This window comes from Rana temporaria, chromosome 1 (assembly GCF_905171775.1).
Source record: "Rana temporaria chromosome 1, aRanTem1.1, whole genome shotgun sequence".
Classification (NCBI taxonomy): Eukaryota; Metazoa; Chordata; class Amphibia; order Anura; family Ranidae; genus Rana; species Rana temporaria.
The window spans coordinates 99,429,575-99,451,337 of NC_053489.1; the positions used below are offsets into that span (position 1 = coordinate 99,429,575).

A 21,763-nucleotide genomic window follows, 5' to 3' on the forward strand; every position below is an offset into this window, starting at 1 on the left:
CGAAGAGGAGTGGGACAAAATCCCTCCTGAGATGTGTGCAAACCTGGTGGCCAACTGCAAGAAACGTCTGACCTCTGTGATTGCCAACAAGGGTTTTGCCACCAAGTACTAAGTTATGTTTTACCAATGGGTCAAATACTTATTTCACTCAATAAAATGCAAATCAATTTGTAACTTTGGAACTGCGTTTTATGGATTTTTTTGTTGTTATTTTGTCTCTCACTATTAAAAAAGAGCTACCATTAAAATTATAGACTGATCATTTCTTTGTCAGTGGGCAAATGTAAAAAATCAGCAGGGGATCAAATACCTTTTCCCTTACTGTATACTCGTCCTGCACTAACTCACCCCAAACATTTATTTACTGCAATACAAAAAGCCAAAAGCAGTCACGGCTGCTGGATCAGCATGTGTGCACATTCACAGTACAGTCCCAGAAGGGGTTATGATAAGTCTCAGCTGAAACATGTACCTGTCTGTCTCTGCCTGGCTCGTGGAATGCCGGCTAAGCTGACACATCTGACCTGCAGCGAAAGAGACGAAGCTGATCTGACAAGGGACACCTGCTTGCCAGTGATGAAGTGCTGCTGTAATCTTCTCTCTAGTGCCTATTTCTGCTGAAGTGCATCAATGAAAAATTGGACAGATGTCTGGGGAATACAGATTGTCTATAATGCAATGAGTCAGACATTTAACAGCATGGATGTACATTTTGCCACTACACCTGAAAACAAAAAACGATTTGTAAAGTAAAGAGCTCGGTTTTACAAAGGCTCTCTTTTGTCTAATTGATCAATATGTCAAGACTGTCCTACTATTTGACAGACTTTATTTAAGTATCACACATGCAAAACATTAATAAAAGTATAGATTTCTATAAACATGTTATTGTAAAGATTCCGTAAGTATCAGATCTTATGGGATGCGCTTGTAGAAGGCATACCCCAGCACACTGATAGTTCAAAATTACTGTACATATCATACTGTATATTACAAGGGCTGTACCCAAACTTGATATCAATTTTTTTTTGCCTTTACTGAATTTTTGGAAAAACTGATTAAATATTACTCTGGCGCTGAAAAGGAACATTGTCATCATCTTCTGTTCCAGTGTGGTGAGCGGGCGATTGCCCAATTTAACAGACACTGTGTATAGACATCTTTGTTCCCTATACTCTTTGTCATCCCCAATGCCAAGATTTGTTCCAGTATATCATGGACACTATACACAGACATCCATTGATCTGCTGTTGTTTGTAGTTCCACAAACCTTAATATTTTTAAGTCAGTGATCACTGTGAATTCAACTGCAATTCTGGTTGCACAGGAATATTGTTTACTTGCTACACATAATCTATTGGAACAGATACCCTATTTTAGCAAGAAGTATTCTTTGCATGCAATTAAGTACTTAAATGCTAGCTGAAGATTGAGGCCTCGTACAGACGATAGGATCGCCAGAGGAGAACGGTCTGAAGGACCGTTTTCATCAGTCCAAACCGATCGTGTGTAGGCCCCATAGGTTATTTAACTTTCGGTAAAAAAAATGAGAACTTGCTTTAAAATTGAACCTATGGACTGGTAACCGATAGGTCAAAACCATCGTTAGTATGGAAAACCATTGGTTAAAAATCCACGCATGCTCAGAATCAAGTCGACGCATGCTTGGAAGCATTGAACTTCGTTTTCTTCATCATGTCGTTGTGTTTTACGTCACCGCGTTCTGACACAATCGTTTTTTTAACTGATGGTGTGTACGCACGACGGACCATCAGGCTCATAGGTTAACCTAGGACAATGGTCCTTCAGACCGTTGTCCTCTGGCTATCCTACCGTGTGTACAAGGCCTAACTGGATTATCACACAACAACTCTGGACTACCAGTACTTCTCTCCCCACTTTAGGGAATTGTTTGTTGAAATTATCAAAGCTGCATTTCAAGATACATTTTATGGAGTTGAGCTTAAAGGGGTTGTAAACCCTTGTGTTTTTTCACCTTAATGCATCATATGCAGGGCCATCTTAATAACATCAAAGGGCCCATGGGCAAGTAATGCACTGGGGCCCCATCAGCTTTCCCCAATCTACACACCTACTTTCAAGAAATAAAGTATAAATAGTTGATAGAATTAAACCTATATTCATTAGTACTTTCAATAAAATCGATTTTACATAAGGAAAACATTCCATAAATCAAAGACTAGTCAACACAAAGGGCACAGTACAGGGGGTAATTCAGAAGGGCACCGTACGGGGGGGGGGGTCAGGAAGGCACAGTATAGGTTCTGGGGTGCTTCCTGGGACACAACCATATCGGGACAGTTTAGTAAAAAGCATGACTGTCCCAGTAACTCCGGGACAGTTGGCAAGTATGATGTAATGCAAGATTATTGTGAGGCCTCCATGTACCTGGGGCCCCTGGGCAGTGCCCAGGTGTGCCCTTGTATTAAGATGGCCCTGATCCTATGCATTAGGGTGAAAAAACTTCTGGCAGTCACTGGCCCCTCAGCCCACCCCGTTTTACTTAGCTGAGCCGTGGAATTCACTCGGCGTTGAAGCAATGTCCCTCTCTTCACGGGGTCCTGGCTCTTGATTGGATAGATTAATAGCAGTACAGCCATTGGCTCCTGCTGCTGTCAATTAAATCCAATGATGCAGACGCCGGGGGCGCGGCCGAGTCATACATTCGGCGGCTATGGATGACTCGGGAGCGCACCCGCAAGGAAACCCCTACGGGAGAGCGCTTCTCCTAGGGGGTTATCTGATGTGGGGGAGGAGCCGCAAGAGCTACCGAGGGACCCCAGAAGTCATGAACCGAGCCACACTGTGCAAAACGAGCTGCACAGTGGAGGTAAAAAAAAAAAAGCTTTGCAATCACTTTAAGTTTATTTTTCGTCTTTCTTCATTTATCCTATTGAGTAAACCATTATTGATTTAACTCATTCTGGTGTATTTCATTAGTATTATTGTCTAAAGGAAAACAATTTGGAACCCATGGTGTCAGAGGTGACAGAGGACACTCAGGGTCAGGGTAGCCAGAGGGGTATTGATCCATCTTGCGACCCTCAAGAGGGCAACGCTACATTAGTATATAGTAAAACTGCTATCGGGCGGTCAGCAAGTGGTTAAAGCAGTATTAAACACAATCTAAAAATGTAATATATTACAGTTTACTAATTATTAGATGTAGTGGCTGAATTTGTTTTATTTTTTAGGCTTTTTTTTCCTTCTGTTTTCACCTATTGATCTGACTTGTAACACACCTCTAAGGCCTCGTACACACAACCGTTTTCCTCGACACAATCCATCAAGAAACTTGGTGGCAGAGCTTTTTTCCCGAGGAAAACAGTTGTGTGTATGTTTTTCGCCGAGAAAACTGTCGTGGAACTCGACGAGAAAAAAAGAGAATATCCCTCGGGAGTCTCAATTTCCTTGTCGTGTTTCTTGTCGGGCTGGTTTACAACGAGAAACACGTTCATATGTATGCTTAGAAACCCGCGCATGCTCAGAATAAAGTATGAGACGGGAGCGCACCTTCGGTAAAAGTAGGGTTTGTAATGGAGATAACACATTTGTCACGCTGTAACAGACTGAAAAGTGTGAATCGTCTCTCACCAAACTTTTACTTAACAGAGGAGAATCAAACTTCCCCTTTATAGTGCCGTTGTACGTCACCGCGTTTGAGAGCAACGAGAAAGCTTGTCAAGATTCTTGACAAGTTTAACAAGGAACTCGTCGAGGAAAACGATGTTTCATTTACGACGAGTTCCGCGGTCATGTGTACAAGGCCTAAGAGTGCCCCTACTCTGAATGAAAGAGCACAGCAGCATTGTCAGTCTAGGGCAGTGGTTCTCAACCTGGGGGTCGGGACCCCCTTGGGGGTCAAATGATGATTTGCCAGGGGTCACCAAATCCTGGGCTGTTCCTAAAGCCCGCATCACTCTCCCAGCCTTTTTGGAGCCACCCAGCAGGGCTATCCCTGGAGCCCGCAGCCGCCCACTTAGCCTTTTCGCAGGCGCTCATTCAGTTCACCACATGGCTGGGGGCAAATACTAGAGGTCAGCTGACTGATGAGGAATGTGAAATGGGAGGGGCTGGAGGAGACCCTATCTCCTGATTTCGGCATTGGTGTCACTGCTACGATACACCACAAAGTCAGAAACACAGTGAAGCTGGAGACACAGTGAGTGACACTACCTGCGATTATAGATGCCATTAAAAGAACTCAGGGATCGCTAAATGTCTGTGGGTTAGGGGCGCAAATTACTTTTCTTGCCTTGGGTGCTGACAACCCACGCTACAAAAATAATTTTCCTGTTAGGGGTCCCCACAACTTGGGAAATTTTATCAATGGGTCACGGCACTAGAAGGTTGAGAACCACTGGTCTAGGGGAAGGAGAATGTAATCACAGATTTACATACGCTAGCAAATTTAACCCAAACTCCAGCTAATAATTTATAAGCAGTTACAGCAAATATTTGTTTTTCCTTTTGGGATAAAGGTTTCACATACATAAATAAAAGGTGATCACTATAAGCAGCTCTGCCAGTGTTAAATGGTTTGTCTCATCCCTGCAAGAGAGCTTTTGAAAAACAACAGACTTACTGTCTGGATCACCAGGTGAAAATACAATAAAGAAAGCCCAAAAATCTAAATAAATGCAGCCATCACATCTAAGAATTGGTAAGCTGCTATTTAGTAACTGGTTGCTTTTGGGTTTAATACCACTGTTATTTCAGTGATTCTCAATGTACATTTGGCTATTGGGGCATAAAGCAATAATTGCATGTCCACTGTCCCCAAATGAGGAATAATCTACCTTTTTTGGAAGATGTGATATAAGGAAGCATGTGAATACCTTGTATTCAGAGAAGGCTCTACAGGGCTTTTTGATTTCTTTATTCCCTTCTAACCAAAACCTAAATGGTCATACTTTCTGGGTTACAAGCCCTACTCAGTAGAAGCCATGGTTTCCATACACTGTACTGACCGACTAGGCTATATTTGCCATAAACATCAATGGTTCTGCATTTGCATTTGACTACTGAGGCATAGAGGAATGATTTGCATGGCTCCACCCTCTGTCCTGAAATTAGAAATAAACCTCTCATTTTTGGGAGATGTGATAGAATGAGACATGTCAGTACCTTCTATTATGAGAATGCTCTACTGATCGTTTGGACGACTTTTTGTCCTTCTTTTAGTTCATTCTCACTTCACTGTAACCTTAATGGTTATATTTACTATTAAATGGTTAAAAAGTTTGAGCTGCCATGCCTGCATTTCATGCAGGAAATAGGTTCCTCCACCTTTTTATGAAATATAACCGCAGAGAATTTTACATGGTGCTTTTGCACCATGCAATGATCCAGGGGTGCCATTAAGAATGAATGGCAGCCCTGTATACCTGCAAAAAAAAAAAGCGTTAAAAAAAAAAAAAGTTTGAGAAATACTTGTATTTACAAATGAAAACTATGCCTCAGAACTCTCTGTGGTTATCAGATCACTTGACCTGTGCCAAGGCATAGATCATATAGTCTCAGGTAAAGGGCAAGGTGTGTGTTAGGCAAACTGCTGACATCTACCAGAACATCATCCATCCACTTTCCTTTGGCAAAGACTTATGCCGCGTACACACGACCGTTTTTCATGTCATTGAAAAAAACGTTTTCTCGACGTGATTCCTCTCAAGCCTGCCTTGCATACACACGATCGTGATAAAAAATGCTCGAGCAAAGCGCAGTGACATACAACACGTACGACGGCATTCTAAAGGGGAAGTTCCATTCGAATAGTGCCACCCTTTGGGCTGATTATGCAAATTTTCCTTCTCTTAACTTGCTTCTGAGCATGCATGTTTTTTTCCCCGTCATTAAAGCCTACACACGACCATTTTTCACGACGTGAAAAACTACGAGAAAAAATAGAGCACGTTCTGCATTTTTAATGGCCATTTTTCTCGCAGAGAAAAATGCTCTGGAGCCTACACACGACCGTTTTAACGACCAATTTTAAAAAATTTAATTTTTCTCGCCATGAAAAACGGTCATTTGTACACGGCATCAGTACTGGCCACATCACTAGTCTACCATGGGTCCAATGAATAAGCCACCACAGGAGACTGGAAAAAAGTTTACAGAAGAAAATCAAGTATTTCAGTGACTGGGTTACCAATTATAATTTTAGTGAGGAAGATTATCAGGCTAGTTGAGGGTTGTATTTGACTGAAGATCTTCTTTAAACAATGGAAACTGAAACCTACAAAATCATTCTCTGTGGATAATATTAGTCTTAATATGTGTTAATTTTTTGAAAGTGCTTCATTCTTTATAACGCAATGTCTTAATTAATGCTGATTCCATTTATCTGTACTGCAAGATAATTGGTACCATCACTGTACAATATAATTACAAAGAAATTATGTATAGATTATACATAAATTAATGTTGCTGCTCTATTCTTTCTTCAATTAGATTACCTCGCTTACCATGCCAGAACAATATTGCACATGATTCCTTATCTACAGCATTGGGTATTCCAATCTGAATTGTAGTTTCATGCAGAAGTTGGGGCATTCTCGAGATATGTGTACGGATGGGTTCCTGTCACTATTAAATGCAAAACAAAAAAGGTTTATTGACTCTCACTCCATGGAAAGAGGGTAAGAGCACAGGACGCATGGACTAACGGAACAGAAAAAGGGGGGGGGGCAAAAGTAATTACAGTCTTCACAGATGGAGAGCCTTTGAAGGGTTTGTAAACCCTCGTTTTTTTTAAATAACAAACTTATCATACTTACCTCCACTATGCAGTTCACAGAGTGGCCCCCCAACCTCGTCTTCTGGGGTCCCCCGGTGGTGCTCGCGGCTTCTCCTCGCATCAGTAAACCCCCTGGGAGGAGTGCTCTCCTGGGGGTTACCGTGCAGGCGTGCTTCCGAGTCCAGCATTTGTGTGCATTGACACAGAATGCCGTACTCAGTCCCACTCCCCTGGCACCCGCATCATTAGATTTGATTGACAGCAGCAAAGCCAATGGCTGCACTACTATCAATCTATCCAATCAAGAGCCGAGAACCCTGGGCAGAGATGATGCATTAGGGTGAAAAAACACGAGGGTTTACAACCCCTTTAAGCTGATCCAGCGCTCACATAGTGACTGTAACACCTGATGGTAAAGCACTTATTAGTTCAGCTACCAACACCCTAGAGAGAAGAGGTCCAAGCTTTTGATCCAAACTTCTCTGGCACCTCAAGGCATCTGGTTCTCCATGGCTCATCTTTTCCCAGGTAGTGCAAGGTAGGCCTGAAAAACCCAGGCCTTTGACCAGCCACATGGTCAACAGCCCTCCCCTATGAAGGGGAGAACTGCACTTCCTAAGGTCACTCCCTAAATATTTATACTCTCTCCCAACCCGCACTATTGGCATAAAACCTCTTAGTGGTTGGCTATGGAGAGATAAATATTCCTCCCTTTGCTTAGTGCAGCTCTCATTTTATTAACAGAGGCATCATTGACACCTACTGGCAGCAGACAGATAATAACAGTAACCAGAACCTAGGAGAAACCCAAGAAAGCTGAACTATCAATTCAGCTAAGCTGACCGTAGCTTGGGCATATTCCCAATAGACCAGGGGCGTCAAACTCAATTTCATTGTGGGCCACATTAGCATTATGATTGCCCTCAAAAGGGCTGGTTGTATCTGTAAGATTAGATGTCCAGCACATCCCCTTCCCTTACATTAGATGTCAAGAGTCACCCCACCATCATAAGTTGAGTCCCCCACCCTCCCCCTTACATCACTGTGCACCCTAATTTCCTTATGCTGCTGCTGGGAAGAAGCTGGATGCATTGCTTGAAAGCAGAAAGTAAGGGTCTGGAGTAGGACCAGAGGATGGTTGCAGCTCTCCTGCAGTTGCAGGAGAGTTGCGAGGGCCACATTAAATGGCCTGGAGGGCCGGATTCGGCCCGCGGGCCTTATGTTTGACACCTGTGCCATAGACTCAGGACTAAGGGAGGATGATCAATTACAGATAACTCAAACTGACAGGGTTCAGGGGTGGCAATCCATAATTAAGCCATGGTTCCCAGGTTTTGAGAAATGTAGTTTGGGAGTCATTGAGGATGCTGGACATTTTTTCATCCATCATCATTGTGGTCTTTTACTGCCTGAAAGGAAATGGAGAGTTTTCTTCCAGGCCTTGGAAATGACTTGTTTTGCAACCAGGAACAAATATGTGATCATTATTCGCTGGGATGAAAAAAAGTGTGGCTAAGAAGAGTGAACAACATTTAACATAAATGACAGATTTATTTTTAGTTTTATGGGGTGATAGAAGTTAGCTTATGTTTGATAATATTAAGTAGTATATATACGTCCTAAACTGTCTTGATAAACAATTATTATGCTAATACATCTTACTTTATTAATATGTATTTGGTAGGCTGTCAACATGCATTAAACACACGCCTCTCTGATAGCAGTCTTAGCAGACAGTGAGTGACAGTAAATGGATGCAGTAAATCCCTTCATTACAGAAAATTCCACCTGCTACCTATCAATTATTTTATGTACATTAGAATTAAGCATGTTTGAGGTTCGAAACCCACTAAGCTACTTGACTTCCAATTATCAAACTTGACTCATCGGTAATTCCCCTTTCAGCAATGTTCATCCTGAAAGATGATCCCACATACCTAATAGGACAGAAAGACAAGTGTATAAGAAACTCTGCCGCACTGTATCTCTTTAGTGTTTGCTAAGGTTTAACCACTTCCGGACCTGCTCAAGTCGATATACGTCAGCACTTTGAAGAGGGATATCTTTGTTATGGCAGCAGCTAGCTGCCCTAACCCCGGTATTCTCTTCAGTGAGCAAATTCGCCGCAAGATCACTTTTAGCAGAGGCGGGAAGGGACCCCCCCATCCCGCCTCTCTCCGGTGCCCTCCACCACTTACCGGAGCAGTTGGTAGTGGCGGAGGCGATCGGGTCCTCTTCCTGGCTTGGTATGGGGACAAGTGAGGGGGAGATGCCCACCCATCTCTATACCATTGCAGGGCGGAAGCGGCCTCAAAAAGACGCTTCCGCCCATAGCTCTTAAAGCAATATTTATTTTTAACTTATTTTTTAAATTACATTTAATATATTTTTTATTGCATTTTAGTGTAAATATGAGATCTGGGGTCTTTTTGACACCAGATCTCATATTTAGGAGGACCTGTCATGCTTTTTTTCTATTGCAAGGGATGTTGTCGCCTACAATATAGGGGACAGAATTATTATTTTTTTATTTTATTTTTTTTACTAGAAATGGCGGTCGATCTGCGATTTTTATTGCGACTGCGACGTTATGGCGGACACATCGGACACTTTTGAAACATTTTTGGCGCCATTCACATTTATACTGCGATCAGTGCTATAAATATGCACTAATTACTGTATAAATGTGACTGGCAGGGAAGGGGTTAACACTAGGGGGTGAGGAAGGGGTTAAATGTGTATACTGCTTAGTGTTCTAACTGTGGGGGAGGGGGGGTGACTGGGGGGGTGACCGATCTATGTCCCTATGTACAAGGGACACAGATCGGTCTCCTCTCCAGAGACAGCACCGCTGTCTCTGTGTGAGCCGGCAATGAGAAATGATCTCATATGTTTACATATGAGATCCTCTCTCATTGGCCGCACAGATCGCATCGCAAACGGCCACTCTGATTGGCCGTTCGCGGCGATCTGTGATTGGCTGTGTCCAAGTGACACGGCCAACACAGACTTTCCCCGCAGCGCGCTCTGGAGCGCGCGCGGGGAACGCCCAAAGGGGCGGCCGTCAATTGACGGCCTGTTGGATATTCAGATCCGCGCTGAAGCCGTCATTTGGCTATAGCGCGGGTCTGTAGTAGTTAATTAAGGTAAAGTTACATCAAATTAGCTCAGACCATCCAATCTGTCATTATGTTAGATACCTAGAAAAGTAATTACAGTTCTTTCCGTTTATCTACAGAGATCACACTTCTAACCTTGGAGGACCCCAAAGATTCATTTTAGTAGACATATAACTCCATTGCCAAAGCATCTACAGAAAATGTGAATGTAGATAGAAAACAATTACATATACTTCTTAAACAAGGGGAAAGTTACCTTGGAAAGTATGGGGGCTGTCAAAAATTGCACTTAAATATGTGAAACCTACAAAAATTTGATCAACTCTTAGTTTAATTGTATTTTCAACATAAACATAGTTACATAGCTAGTCAGGTTGAAAAAAGACACAAGTCCATCTAGTTCAACCATAAAAATAAATAAAATATTAAAAAAATATCATGCAATCCCATATAAACAATTCTAAACCCACAGTTGATCCAGAGGAAGGCGAAAAACCCCAGCAAAGCATGGTCCAATTTGCTACAGCAGGGGAAAAATTGCTTCCTGATCCCAGAGAGACAATCGGATTTTCCCTGGATCAACTTTACCTATAAATGTTAGTAAACAGTTAAAAGAGTTATGGATACACTGGCTTTATATTTCAATTTCCAATTCGGAATGATAAGAAACGTTCTTAGTAACAGCAAAAAGGTATTGTTTAAAGCTGAGCTCTTTTTCTATTGAATAAGGAACAACCCTTCTTCAATACAAGGATGCCACTCCCAGGCACCTGTTTAAAGATTAAAAATGTAAACATACCTTATAACTAAAGGTCTTCTGGTTGGTCTGGTGACATCATAGGCCCTCTACTGCTTTGACGGTCCTTACATGCGTGATGACATGGAAACGTCTTTCTCTGCAGTAGTACTCTGGACCCAGGAGTATTGATAACCCCCCAGAGGGTAAGTGCATAGCAGTCTGGACTCAGAGGAAAAGGGTTGAATGGCTGAGGCCTCGTACACACGACCGAGAAACTCGTCTGGGAGGGGAGTTTGATTGGACGAAGAGAGATTCATAATTAGGAATCTTTGCTGGAGGAGAGGGTTTAATTTTTAGGGGGAAATTTGAGGAAGGGAGATATTTTACAGTGGCAATCTTTGCTTGGGGAAGGAGGGTGCTTCAGAGAGAGAGAGGGGGATTTTTTTCCTTTAAAAGAGATGTTTTTAAAAAAATATATACTTACCTAGGTGGATGGAGCATCTATCCAATGTTGCATCTGTCCCCAGCTGCTTCTAAGACCAACAACAGAGCGATCAAAGACTGCTGATCACTGAGTTCTCAGCCTTTAGTGAGCAAAGAGTGGTGACTGTCAGTCCCTGGCTCTGCCCCCTCTTCCCAATGCTCACTGGAATGCCAAGCTGTGGAGGGGGCAGGAGCAGCTGGCTCAGGGTCTCAGCTGCTCACCGAGAGGCTAAGCGAGCTGCTGGTCCTGGCATCTGAGTGAATCCTGACTTTAAAATTAAGATCTTTCCACAGACTGGACCTGCTGAGAGATGTCAGCTGAGGCCTCATACACAAGGAACTCGTCGTAAATGAAACATCGTTTTCCTCGACGAGTTCCTTGTCAGGCTTGTGGAGAAACTTGACAAGCTTTCTTTGCGTACACACTGTCAAGACCAAATCTCCTTGTTCTCAAACGCGGTGACGTACAACACATACAACAACAGGGGAAGTTCGATTCCACTGGCACAACCCTTGGGGCTGCTTTTGCTAATCTCATGTTACTGCGTGTTAAGTAAAAGTTTGGTGAGAGACGATTCGCGCTTTTCAGTCTGTTACAGCGTGACGAATGTGCTATCTCCATTACGAACGCTACTTTTACCGAAGGTGTGCTCCCGTCTCATACTTTATTCTGAGCATGCGCGGGTTTCTTAGCATACACACACTCTCGTTTCTCGTCGTAAACCAGCCCGACGAGAAACATGATGAGGAAATTGAGACTCCCGACGAGGAAAAAGAGAACTTCGATCCACGACAGTTTTCTCTACGAAAAACATACACACAGCTGTTTTCCTCGGCAAAAAAGCTCTGCCACCAAGTTTCTTGATGGATTTTGTCGAGGAAAACGGTCGTGTGTACGAGGCCTAAGGCTATGGCTGCACTCCTATTAGTGAGAGTCATCCTCTTTATTTGTCCTTTTACTGATGAAAGTGAAAAAAATCCCACATTTTGAATTGTCACCAGAATAGGAATAGAGGGAGAATCTTCGCATGGAGATACTAGTTTTGGTTACCCTAGTGACAACGAAGGATTTCCCTCACTTTGGAGGGATTTCCCCTCACTTCCTGTTTTGCCTATGAAAGAAAATCTTCTCAATGAGCTGGCAACAAAAACTGTGAGGGGTTATAACCCTCCCTTATGCTATCCAAAATAATAAAAAATATGTTTTGCCTTTAGTTCAACATAAACAGTGGGGTTGATTTACACAGTGGGGTTGATTTACTAAAGCAGGCCATACACGGTCGAATTTCAAAAAAAATTATTTTAAAAATCAGAACGTTTTTTGGGATCCGATGATGCCACCATTGATTTTCGAAATTCGGCCGACCAAGCCTTCGTGTTGCTACAGAAAATAATTTTTGTATCTGGGAATCTTCTTTTCTCTCCGGGAATTTTCTTTTCTTGCACATGCAGATATTTTTTTCTATGACATTTCTCGCATTATTCTCCCATCATTGATTAGAAAATCGTTTGTTTTTCAAAAAATGTCCAACACGTTCAATTCCTCAAATTTGATTTCCGCACGAAAATCAGCTGTTGCTGCAGCCCACTAAGGGCTCTTCCACACAGGCGGACCGTTCAGGTCTGCCTGCCAGTTTTTTAGGCGGACCTTAACGGGCGCTCCGTGCTCCTCTATGGAGCCACGGATGTCAGCGGTGACATGCCCGCTGACATTCGACCTGCTCCGATCCGCCAAAGTGTGACGGAGGAAAAACCTACTTTTCCATCCGTCTGGCGGATCATATCGGGTGAACACAGACATACGGTCCGTGTTCATCCGATCCCCCCATAGGGGAGAGGGGAGAAAACACAGGGCGGTCCCTGCACAGTGTGCGGGGACCGCCCTGTCATCCGCCGGCTCAGGGGGGATCAACGGAGCGATCCCCGCTGAGCAAGCGGAGGTTCAAGGGGCATGTTCATTACTGACCCGCTCCGTGTGAAAGGGGCCTTGCGGTGCGAAATTCGTACGGAAATTCTTTGATACGATTTTCGAAAGAAAATTATTTCGAAATTCGAACCGTGTATGGCTGGCTTAAAACTGGAGAGTGCAAAATCTTGTGCAGCTGTGCAAGGTAGCCAATCGGCTTCTAACTTCAGTAATGGAACAAACTGAAGATAGAAAGTGATTGGCTACCTTGCACAGCTGCACAAGATTTTGCACTCTCCAGTCTTAGTAAATCAACCCCACTGTTTAAAGTAGAACTAAAGGCAAAACATATTTTTAATTATTTTGGATAGCATAAGGGAGGTTTATAACCCCTCTCAGTTATAACAATACTCCAGCCTGGGTCCAGAGTATTACTGCATTAGAAGACGTTTCCATGTCATCACGCATGTAAGGACCGTCCACCACTGCCAAAGCAGTAGAGGGCCCGTGATGTCACCAGACCAACCAGAAGACCATTAGTTATCAGACGTGTTTACATTTTTAATCTTTAAACAAGCTTTGAGAAAACAAAGTCTGGAAGCCTGGTTGATTTTGCACTGTACAGTTTTAGTAAATCACCCCCAAAGTGTTATTTCAGTACATGCTAAAAATCTAGTTGACGTCATCTTATGATTGGCTTTACTTCATTTTATGGACTACCAGATCTTCTCAAGGGTCAGCTGTCATCAAAAGGCACTAAAACTGTTTTAATACCATGACTCATCTTCACATTTATTTCTGTGACCTGGTTGGCTAAAACTGCAATTGGTGTAATGCTAAAAACCACGGTAGTACAGGGGGGAAATTGTAATGCAAGCTGTGCATAGATTGATTCACTCAGTATCAAAAGCAAACATAACCTATTTTTTGTTTTGTCCTTGAGGGGGGTCCCTATTCCTAGACAATGGACTTGAAAGTGCAGTCGCTGTAGATCCGAGGGGGACATGCAAGGAAAATCAAAAAGAGCATTTTAGCTTGCATATGATTGGATGATAAAATCAGCAGAGCTTCCCCTCATTTCAGATCTACCCCTCAGATTTACAGCGAGTGCACTTCCAAGTGCGCTTTCAGTGCAATTTCAAATGCACTTTGCACTTGTAGTACAAAGTGGATTTGCCTTTCGTAAATAACCCCCAATCTTTCAAGGTTAGCCTGAGAGGGGTAATCTGAGAAAATTATGCCATGGGCCTTCTGCAAACAAGAGGAAGCATCATCCTTGTCTTCCTTCCCTCCTGTGGTAACCCTGTTCAAAGCAGGCAATAGTGATGATCCAAACTGCCTTGGGTCCGGTGTACTGTATTTCAGATAAGTTTACATGCTGAAGCAGAACCACAGGGAAATCAATGGGAGTCTGTCAAATAAAAAAATGCCTATTTTCCTGGCTAATAGGCAAGGGGTGTCAAATATAGTATGGAGGGTGGGCAAACATGTACCAATGCAATTGGCCAGGAGCGGTCATTTGTAAAAAAAAAGTGTTAAGACCGGATTCACACAAGTGCGGTGCGAATTCCAGCTCGGTTTTTTCTGCGAAGGGAAAAACAGCTGTTCAGAGATTCCTCTCCGTTGTAGCTGCGGATTAGCTGAGCAGGGAGAGGGGGAGGTGTAGTGAGGAGGGGCAGATAATTCCAGTTCACAACGGAACACATCTGCAAATCAGTTGCGTGCCCATAGAAGATTATGTGCCTGCAATTTGCACCACAATGCCCAGAAAACACACACGTTTTTTGGGCAATGCTGAGTGCGAATGCAACGCACATATGTGAACCAGCCTCATTCAAATGAACAGATTTTAAAATGTGCTGCAAATTAGTGTAGGTGTGAATCCAGCCTCAAAAGTTACTTCACTTTTACAGAAAAAAATGTAAAGGTGAACTAACTCCAGACACAGTCCCTGCCATTCCCCCTTGTCCCTACTGTACTTGCCTTTGGGGATGACAGCTCAGCATCTTCAGGGTAAAGTACAGTGCGCACCACAGGGGTGGGCAGGCTTTACAATTTTAGTTCAGTTATTTACTAAAGGCAAATCCACTTTGCACTACAAATTTGCACTGAAAGTTCAGTCGCTGTAAATCTGAGGGGAAGATCTGAAATGAGGGGAAGCTCTGATGATTTCATCATCCAATCATGTGCAACCTAAAATGCAGTTTTTTATTTTCCTTGCATGTCCCCCTCGCACTTTCAATGCATTTTCAAGTGCACTTTGCACTTGTAGTTTGCACTTGTGGGGCAAAGTGGATTTTCCTTTCGTAAATAACCCCCACAGACCTCTCCAATGGTCTGCTATGTATTTTGGGGGATAATTTGGAAGGTTTTGTGTGCTGTTTTTTGGCAAATTATTTTGTTTTCTAAATATTTTATGTCAAATTTGTTTGTAAAGTGTGCTTATCAGTTTATCAGTTTATTCTTTGCAAGCGCTGTTGTTTTTTTTGCACTTTAATAAAGACTTGGCACGCTAAAATACAGTCTACAGTTCAAACAAATACATAAATACATTTATGAATGAACAATATATTCTTGGCTGTATTTATTATGATAAATATTCCTGTATATACAGTATATTACATTTTTTATTGCACAGTGGGTTAACAGTATGCTGTTTTAAATAAATGTCCTGCCCCTAATCAAGGTACAAGCCTAAAATGGCTTTGTTGGTGCACAGCAAAAAAGTCGTCCCTGGAATTTTTTTTTAAATGTTTGCAACTACCGGTATATTTTTTTCTTAATCTTTATCCCTGAGTGAGTGGGACACTTCAACTTTAGGCCCCTTTCATATTGACGGACTGATTGGGTCCGCTAGTCAGTTTTTCCGGCGGACCCGGTCAGACCATTTATATATAGCTCTCTATGGAGCGGCGTATGTCAGCGGACATGTGTCGGCTGACACCTGCTGGCATCCCATCCTGTCCGCTAAAAACAGACGGATTGGGATCTGTTCCCCATCCCATGGCGGATCGGATCGAATGACAGTCGGATAGAAACGGACAGAGGGTCTGTTTCCATCTGACCACCCCATAGAGAACAGCGGGCTGTGTCTGTGTCCGCTCTGCATAGCGGAGTGGACACTAACCTGTCATCTGCCTGCTCAGTGGAGATCAGCGGAGAGACTAGATGGAGTCTGCCCCGTCTGAAAAGGGCCTTAAGTGACCATAACCACTGAAGTTTACAGTAAAACTCCAGGCAAACAGTGAAATACACAAACAAAATTAATAAAGGGGACTGTTTTACCTTCCAAAGGGTTTAGTATTCTGTTTATCCAGTCCTTAGATTTACCTAGCCTTATCACACAGGCAGGGCAGGAGGCCTGATATTTCTGTTGGTGCTGTACAGCCTGTCCTTTGCAGTGAAAGTAGAAACAGCATACCGATAGGCTCATCTCTTTTTACCTTGTTAGCCCTGCAAAATAGCTGATTGGCTCCTTGTGCTGCTCCCCCTCTTCTAGTCTATGTCCTGCTGTAAAAGGATTGCAACATATACTTATCGGTATGCTGTTTTCATATCTATGCACTTTCATGGAGAAAATTCTGAAATCATTTTGTTCTATTATATATTGATATTGTTTTTTGGACTAATGATTTATTAAAGTTTAATATGCCCATAACAGTTTTATATATATCTGTCATCAATATTTTGTTTATAGCTTATATTTTTCAAAGGGAATAAGGGCTGTTTGGAAAAAATGTAATCTACATTTATATTTAGACAATTTACTATCCCCCTGGTTTATCCTCTGTCTTTATATTTGTGTCTTTATATATTACAAAGCTTACATAACCCTCTGCGGTTATTGTGCTATAGAAAAAGCATCAAATGTTTCTCTGATGTTCTCCATAATGTCTGCCCTGCAGCCTACAACCCTGCACCATTACCATCCTTTACTGAGAATGGGACTATTCTTTACACAGTGTTCATGTCACTGTCATTAAATAACATAATGCATCCATTTCCTCTAGCATTAAGGAAATACCCAAAAGTATTTCTGCTGGTGTGGGGCCCAAGTTTAAAATCTGCACACAAGGATACTGTATGCTTCAAGGGGCTGCTAATTGTACATGCTTATATCTACATTTTTTGATAACATTTACTGATATTTCTGCAAATATCTATAATATCAGAAAATGCTTTAACATTTTTAGAACTTAAAGCGGAGTTCCGGCCACAATTTCACTTTTTAAATATAAATACCCCTGTAATACACAAGCTTAATGTATTCTAGTAAAGTTAGTCTGTAAACTAAGGTCCGTTTTTTTAGGTTGTTACAGCATTTAGACACTTTGTAAAATAGAAATTGACTGGGGCCATCTTAAGTGTGGGCATCATGAAGCCAGACTGTATGACTTCCTGGATTTCAGCCTTGCAGATCTCGCACATGCTTGGTGCTGCACAAGCAGTGTCAGATCAGGTTTCAGCACCTGTGCTGTCCAAGTCACATGATTCTTTGAGACTGGGGAGTGCACAGACTCCTGGAAAGTTACACCCACTACATTCCCAGGAGTCTGTGCGGTGTAGGTTAGGAAGCATTAAGCACCTAGGTGCAGGAAGTGGGAAGATTAACTATTCTGCCTAGCAACAACACTTTGTAGGCATCTAAAAAAAATATATTTTTCGTAAAGGACTAATGACATTTTTTTAAAACTACTGATGTAATGTTATATTTATGGGTGGAACTCCACTTTAAAGTGGAACCACAGAAAGATATAAAAAATAACAGTTGTCCATTTATGCATTTGATCAGATGGGTTTAAAGCGTTTGTTACCCAAAAAAAAAATCCTGTTACCTTAAAGCGTGTTATACAGCACAGTTCTTGTGTGCTGTGTAATTTGGCCCCTTCTATCACCTGAAATATCTGGGTGGTCCTGACTGGCTATACTTCCCCCCCTGTAAACTGACCACGGTTTATCATGGCTGCTGTGCCCTGACACCGTGGTCAGTTTCCTCCTTCCCCCTCCCTTCCCTGCCTGTCAGCTCTGTACACTCCACGATCCTCCTCTCCTGGTGCAATCGTATCTTTACTATGATCATGCCATCCCCTCTGTTATATAATGCTATGGGGTTGATTTACTGAAGTCAAAAAGACTGTGAACTTTGCAAAGTGCAGTGGCTCCAGAGCTTAGTAAATGAGCAAAAGCTCAAAAGCCCAATCATGTGCAAGCAAAAATTTTGTTTTTTAAATTTTTCTTGCATGTAATTGGGTACTTTTTGCAAAGTGAAGCCTTACCTCATTTACTAAGCTCTAGGGTAACTGCACTTTACAAAGAGCACAGTCTATTCCAACAAGTAAATCAACTCCTGTGTGTCACAGAAAATAAAATGCTGATTAAACCATATATCAGAGTAGCTCACGTGACTTCTCGGCTCTCTCTCCTCTCTTCCCCCCCTCTCCGGCTGATGTCAGCGGCAATGCTCAGCCCACGATAGCTGTCAGCTGGGTAGAGGAGAGAGCCGAGGAGTCACATGAGCACTAGGAGCTGCTCTGATATAAAGTATAACACAGGGACAGGGACATATAGCATTATATAACAGAGGGGATGGCATGATCATAGTATAGTGGGTTAACAACCACTTTAAATATGTAAGTTAGGGTAACTATAGCCTCTATCAAGTTTTTATAGCTGTCTGAGTCCCAGTAGTGGAGGTTCAAGCAGAGTTCCACTCATTTTTAATAATTAGCCTCATTGTAATGTTCACCCATAGTGCTGTAATGTTTGGATAATTATATTGTGCAATTACAAAAGAAAGTACCGTTTTTTAATAGGCTCCCCTTGACTTCTGGTCCCGGCTGCCTAGGACTACGTCATCAGCTGGCACTTTGACTACTGGGACAAATATATCATCGATCCCAGGAGTCTTTGGGCAGCTAAGGCAGGTATTATTGTGAGATTGCCTTATAACAACAAAGCGCACATTGCAGTGTCATTTCTGTGCAGGTGCGAGATGGGGAGGTGCATTCTGGGTAGTCATCTGCATAAAATCCCAGAAAGGAAGGCAGGCTGGCTTCAGCTGCCCCCATCCTCCATGGCCGCCACCGGAATCGAGGGAGAGAAAAGAGAACTACTCAGTTTGTAAGTTATGTGAATGTGGACATGGGAAGAAATATCTATTGTGGTTCTGGTGAATTAAAACGATCTCAATGATGTTATTATTGTAATGTTGCCTAGGAGACTAGAACTCTGATTTCAGTCTCACTATTGTCCTGGTGACTGTATATCCTCACCCTAGAATTTAACGTGACACTAAATTCTGGTTTAAAAAAATCTAATCAAGTATGTATACTTAATTTAAAAAGTCCCTTATTTTTCTATTGCTCTCTACACCCTCTAAATCTTCAAATTCCTTTTTTTTTTCTTCTTCTTCTTCTTCTTCTTCTTCTTGTTTTTTTTTTTTTTCTGCTGCTGTGATCTGACATTCTAACAGAGGGTGGCTACATTTATTCCCCAATCAGCAGGGACAGTATTTGTAGCTGCTGACTTAAATTTTTTGGGGGGGAGCCTTGAGCTCCTCTTTAACTGAGCAAGCTGAAGAGAGAAGCTGATTGGTTGCACAGCAGCTACAGATTCTGTCTGCTCCTGTTTTAATACATTTAAAACGCCGCAGTTTGTCTCTGAAAACACAAATAAACATCAAGCATAAGAAACTTTCTTTCCTGTATGGTAAAACCATGAGGTCAAAAAATTGTGTTAGGTCATACATACAAGCTCTCATCTTCTTCGGGTCCTCTAACCCCAATTTGGCAAAACCCAGAATTCCCTGCCATGACAAATTCCTTCCCTACAGAAAGCTGGCCTCACCCAACAGTCCACGCAGAGCATTTCTTCAGCAAAGGACGTCTTCTGTCCTTACCCGCGCTTTCATCTCTAACCACAAACCATTATTTCCCATTCTGGACTTACGCACAAATTCGGCACTTCCTATATAGACCCCAACTCCTTCCTGAATGGACACGTCAACACACACCATTTGAAACAATTTGCCCAAAATAAGAGCCTTAAAGGCATTTAATCTCTGACATGTATTCCTTATTGTTCACTGACCATGACGCAAAATCAAACTGTGTCAGCCTCAAATTTAGAATAAGAGTTGGCAATAGACCTATAAGACCATGACTGGGAGAAAATCTTTACTTACATTCACAAGGGCTCAATTAATGTCTTGGCACAATAAAAACATCTACAATTTTTTTCCAGATGGTACAGGACTTCACTCAGAATACACAAATTTGGTCCCTCAATCTACCCCCAACTGCTGGCTATGCAATGAAGAACTGGGCTCGCTTCTAAATATAGGGTGGGAATGCCCTTTAATCCAACCATTTTGGGAAGAAGTCCACAGACTCACATGCAAAATCTCCACCCTCCCACTGGACTACTCCCCAGCCTAATTATTACTACATTACTCATCCATCCCAAAATCTGACTACTTTCACTCCCTGGCCATGCATCTTATCAATGCAGCCAAACTATGCATACCATCCCATTAGCACTCTCAGAATCCTCCAAGAATTACTGAATGTTTCATAGGAATACAAAAAATTGCTGACATGGTGGAACTCATACACCAAGAAAGAGATACCCCCTCTAAGTTAAGGAAAATTTGGTCGTGCTGGCAACTCTTTAAAATTAAAGAAGACTATGCCAAACACCAAAACTAATATCACAGGAATACGCTCCTAGCCGGAAAATGAGTGAGCAGACAGGCCCTTGTCCCCACACAGCCCCAGCTCTCCTCTTTACCACACATGGGATATTGAACCCTACCTCATCCCCTAACTAGTAAAGGGACATTTTTAAGGCTCCACTATACCAAGACATTTTGGACGATTTCATGCTCCCAATTTTGTGGAAACATGACTGCGCACCAGCGCACAAAGCAAGGTCCATAAAGACATGGATAAGCGAGTTTGGGGTGGAGGAACTTGACTGATCTGCACAGAGTCCTAACCTCAACCTGATAGAACACCTTTGGGATGAATTAGAGCAGAGACTTCCACATCAGTTCCTGACCTCACAAATGGTATTCTGGAAGAATGGTCAAACATTCCCATAGACACACTCCTAAACTTTGTGGACAGCCTTCCCAGGAGGGGTGAAACTGTTAAAGCTGCAAAGGGTGGGCCAACTCAATATTGAACCCTACGGACTAAGACTGGGATGCCATTAAGGTTCATGTGCGTGTAAAGGCAGTTGACCCAATACTCTTGGTAATATAGTGTATGTGCACATGCTCTTTTGATCTTTATATTAACCAGCAAGGAAAGTGATAAATTAACTTCCTGCAGATTGCAAAAAACCCTGGGCGCCCTTTGGATTTTTATACAGGCAGGAAGCTGGCCATTGAATGGTGTAGACTTTAGCTATGCAGGTCGCCCATCTGCTGATTGATTATGTTCTCAGACCTGTTTTTGGAAAACTACTCAAGTAACTATACGGCACAGCTAAAGACTGCACCATCCAGTGGCCAGCTGGGAGGAACATGCAAGTCTAAAGGGTTGCCATGGATGTGCTCTTTCACCCAGTCTCATCACTTACGTTACGCTCTCCACTCTTAGTGCATCTGAATGTGTGACTTTAAAGGGAGATATTGAGAGAGCAGAATCATTTGAAGACATAGGCATAAAGGAAATAGATGCAATGTGGATATCTGGAATAACAGTATTTGTAGGGACTAAATGTAAACAGAATAAAACAAATAAAAAAAAAAA

The 21,763-nt window shown here is 42.4% G+C and overlaps 1 protein-coding gene across 1 annotated transcript in view; it reads right to left on the reverse strand.

Moving 5' to 3' along the window:
• Nucleotides 1-21,763, reverse strand: part of SV2C (synaptic vesicle glycoprotein 2C) — a 250,179-nt gene that overhangs the window by 157,155 nt on the left and 71,261 nt on the right. The window lies entirely within an intron of this gene.